Source organism: Protopterus annectens, chromosome 8.part0, assembly GCF_019279795.1.
Source record: "Protopterus annectens isolate FY-2018-M chromosome 8.part0, PAN1.0, whole genome shotgun sequence".
Classification (NCBI taxonomy): Eukaryota; Metazoa; Chordata; order Ceratodontiformes; family Protopteridae; genus Protopterus; species Protopterus annectens.
This window is the reverse complement of record NC_056741.1, coordinates 1071732573-1071737264: the sequence shown is the minus strand read 5'-3', so window position 1 is coordinate 1071737264 and position 4692 is coordinate 1071732573. Positions and strand designations below refer to the sequence as shown.

General features: G+C 43.7%; 1 protein-coding gene across 2 annotated transcripts in view; it reads right to left on the bottom strand.

Moving 5' to 3' along the window:
* The window catches only part of PHLDB3 (pleckstrin homology like domain family B member 3), a 647234-nt gene that overhangs the window by 341552 nt on the left and 300990 nt on the right, over nt 1-4692 (bottom strand). The gene's annotated exons all lie outside the window — the stretch shown is intronic.

Sequence of the window (4692 nt, the reverse complement as noted above, 5' to 3'; positions counted from 1 at the left end):
AAAGAGAGGCTGCTGTCAACCTGTGTTCCCAGATCACTTTTAACACCTTCTGTGTTCAGCGGACTACCATCAATGTGGTAATTCATAGGAACCAGGTTTTTCCCAAAGGGGGTGATGACACATTTTTTGACATTGAGCTTAAGGCCATGGTTCTGACACCAGTCATTGGTCTCACTGAGGCCTTTCTGTAGGATGTCAACATCACTTGGGGAGTTAATAATAGCGCCCAACTTGCAATCGTCTGCAAACTTTGTCAGCCAGAGAAACTTTGTGTTGGCCTGGACTTCAGAGAAGTAGATACCAAACAGGAGAGGACCCAGGACTGAACTCTGTGGGCTTCACTCGTGACTGGTCAGCAGTCTACCTTGGAGTCCACTACTTTCACACTGTGGGTTCCATCTGTGAGCCAGTTTGCAATCCACCTAGTGATATAGGGGATGATGCCTAGCTTAGTGAATTTTTCTATGATTCCTGAATGGGGAATGGTTTCAAACGCCTTGGCTAGATCAATGTAGGCTGCATGAACCACCTTGCCTTCATCCACAGCTCTGGTGACTGACTCAAAGAAGTCGACCAAGTTGAGCAGGTATGATCTATCCTTCACAAAACCAAACTGTGTGGAATCCAAAGTTTGGAGATTCCCTATATCCCTGTTTATTAGGTCCATGATGATGCATTCCATAGCTTTGCATATCAGACTCATCAGGCTAATGGGGCAATAGTTCCCATGGTCTGTAGTCACTCCTGCATTGTGGAGAGGGATGACTGAAGCAGTGTGTCATTCGGTAGGGACAAAGCCTGAGGTGAGGCTGTGACTGAACGGAGCACATAAGTGAGGTGCCAGTTCACTCTGTAGTTTATGTAGAGCACAGCCAGGGATATTGTCAGGTACCATGGAAGCTGTAATCTTGGCCTTGGACAGTGCTGTTTTAACCTGTGCAGCAGTAATACTGGGTGCCTGGCAATCTACTGGTACTGTGACTGGTCCTGGGGGGGGGGGTAAAGTTGGCAATGAATCTGTCGGCCAGTATATTGGCAATATCTGTTGGCTCGATATAGGAGGTACCATTGTGCAGTAGCTCAGAGCAAATCTGGGTACTGCTATGTAGATTCTTTACATAACTATAGAAGGCCTTGTGGCCGTCTTTACTATCTGCTGCAATTCTGTTGTCATAGCTAGCTTTAGAGGATTTGATGAGGGATCTCAACTTTTTGTTGAGGCTGATAAGGGAGTTTTTCCAGCCTTGGGACTTCACCTTATTCCACATCAGTTTCTTCCTTCTGTTGTAGGAGTTTGTATATGGCAGGGGACCACCAGGTTGGCTTCCTTTTTTTGGAAGAGAGCATCTTGGTTCTATTGGGTATGGCAAGATACATGCATTTGTGTATGTATTTGTACGGTGCACTGGTGTATGGTTCGGCGGTCATGCAACTATTCTCCATTTGCATGGGTGCCATGAAATTAGCCACCTCTGTTTTTAGGAACCCAAAGTTAGCTTTGGAGAAGTTTTTCATGGTGGTTACCCTTGCGGGGGGGGGGGGATTTCCAAGGTGATTAGTTTGTTGTCGGATCTAACCAGGGAGGAGTTAACAGCTGGTGTAGAGCAACGGTCGCCCATGTTAGTAATGACCAGGTCAAGGATGTTGCTACCTCTAGTGGGGGTAAGAACGAGCTGGTCGAGGGCATTTGAATTAATGAATTCCAGAAAACATTGGGCAAGTGTATTGGTACATGAGTAGTTTCCCAGTTAATGGAGGGGTAGGTGAAGTCGCCCAGTATGAGTGTGTTAGGTTGGACCCTAATATTCTCCAATGTGCTTAGGAATGTGAAGTGTGAGTCTTGGGACATTGTTGGGGATCTACAACAGGCTACAACCTGAATCACCGTCTTACACAATGTTAGCTGCACCTGAAGTATCTCTGATGCGTTATGTTGGGCTACCAGTCTGAAGGTGTGTGCATCCTCTACGAATATGGAAACAACACCACCTTTGGAGCTTTGGTCCAAGTTCTGGGGCCGAAAGGTGTGGAATGAGTTATAGCCTGGTAGTACAGGGGTGCTTTCTGCTGCCTTGAACCAGGTCTCTGTTACAGCACAAATGTCTATGTTCTCCATTTTAAGGAGTGCATAGAGTGAGTGCATTTTCAGATTTAGACTTCTACCATTGAGCAGGATGACCCTGAGACTGCATTTGTTTGTAGCTGTTATGGTGGTAATTTGGTCTTTGGAACACCGCCTAAAAAAGGCACTACAGCAGTGGCAAGAGCCTTGGCCAGTATCCAGAAGCCCAGAGGTGACAGATGAAGGCCATCTCTGGCAAAGCATCAAGGTCTGTTACTGGATCCCCTTAGAATCAGAAACTTAGCCAATTGTTGAAATCGATCATTTTCTGCTTGTACTGTAGTATCATTCTGGGTGATGGTAGGATGCTGCTCAGGGCTAGGGTCATACCCACCTGGGCTACATAATCAGAGAGTTCCTCTGTGTCTCTTTTCATGAAGTCCAGGGAGGTACATCTCAGGTCCTTCACGCACACACATGTACAATGACAGAGTCGTATTTGTACCTGTTGTTGAGGGACCTGAGTGCGTGCGTTATGTGTTGGAGCCTGGCACCTGACAGGCAGCTGACTGTTACTTTCTCTTTCTTCAACTTAGTGAGTGGGACATAAGTGTGCCACACTATCGAGTCACCTATGATTAGTGTGTTGGGCATGCTGTTCTGCCTTAGGGGCTTTGGTTGAGTGGTACACTGTTCAGGAGAGTTGTGTCTCTAGTGATTAGTGGTGTGTTGTGGTGGTAGAGTGCATTTCTGCCTTGGAGGTCTCTGCAGTTTGGGTAGATTTTTATTGAGAGCCTCCGCAAAGATGGGTGTGTAGTTTGTGTTTTTATGTGAAGGCAGTGCCGGTGTGTGTTCTGGAGGGATATGTGTTCCATGTGGTGTAGTGCAAGTGTTGACCTTTTCCTCTTGACCAGCTATTCCGGTCTTGGCTGGAGAGTGCGTGGCTTCCAATTTGGATATATAAGTGCATCTCTCCCAAGTCTGAGTGTTGGGAGGTAAGAGGAGAGGGTTGTTGGTGTACATGAGGCAGTTGCTACATTGCCTCAGGATGCCCAAGTTCACCAGGTTAATAGGAGAAAGCACAAGGAACTGACCTTTAGACATGCCTGGATGTGTGAGTATTAATAAGTACTGGAGATGTTTCCTTGTACAACGTTTAGTTCTGGTAGCACTTCTGTGTGCTACAATAATTGCTACAAGAAGTCTGGTAAAGTGCTAGACTGATATGCTAGTAAAAGCACAGGAGAGGAGAGAACTAGCATTTCTTAGAGAAAAATTGAACAGCAGACTTACTTTGGCACCACTCAGAAGCTACACACAGTCCTGGATACAGTAAATCTGTATCTGGACTAGACTAGTTACAGGAAAGGCAGGAAAAAAGCACAAAAACAGGCTTTTAAACCAGAAAGATATGGAAAAACTGCCCAAATGAACAAAAAACTACATTTTCTGGGCAAGAAACCACTTCTCTTGTGGTAGATAGACTAACTAGTGCTTACTACTGACACGCTAGAAGGCTACCCTCCAACACAGTCAGGCTTAGGAGGCTCAGAAGTATACATACAGTCCTGGAAATAGCAAATCTGTATCTGGACTAGACTCGTTATAGTAAAGGCGGGATAAGCGCAAACACAGGCTTTTGGACCAGAAAGCTGAAAGAGAAGTAAAAATTGCCCAAATGGCCAATAAACTACAATTTCTGGGCCAGAAACCACTCCTCTTGCAGTAGATATCAAGCTATTCCAAAATCTCCACTCCTGTCTGGCTTTTTCTACACAAGTTTAGATCTTTCAAATGATCATTTCACTACTGGAAACGTAGACAGGTCTTCAGTATCAGTAAAGCATCAAGCTACTTCCTAATGTCATGTGATCTCTGCCATTTGTCATGACAAAAGCAAAAGAAGTCCTGTAAATTTGAAGCTTCCTGAGCCTCCATTAGACTGTTGAACTCTTGGGAAAAACAAACCATGACATCTGCTACATAACTAAGTGCAATACTAAGGCAGCTCACCTACACACTGAAGGACTGTAAAGTGCAATTTACAAACTGTACAATAAATCAGTCTATTCATAGATATGCTGCTATTGTTTCAATTTTACTTTGACAATATTACCTTCATATTGTTCCTTGTCTTCCTTGTCTCCTGTTCTGGGATGGGTGTGAGTCACTGCTGTCCTACTTCACTTACAAACTGCTACTTATTAAAAATTCTACTGTGATACTTTATTAATTTTTCTCTGTCTATATGTGCAACTGTTTTCTGCACAGAGAATGAAGCATTGTAATTTCGTTCAGCTACACTGCTGTGTAGTTCTGAATGACAGTTTTCTTTGACTTGTTTGACATGACTTTGCTATGCAACCTGCTCTTTACACTATTTTTCCTGACAAAAGGTATGTAGTAAAATATAGCAACATTGCTTTATACAATACATCATAAGAAAAAAAAACTGAAGTACTAGGTTGTAATATCTATTCTAGTAGTTTTTAGTAGTTTTACCACAGCCAAATTATTAGTTAATTTTCTGATACTTTTCTTTATCCCTGTCAGGGATGTAGGAAAGCTACAGCCTATTTTACTACTCAGTGGGAGTAAGACAAAAATATTATGCAACATCAAACACCATG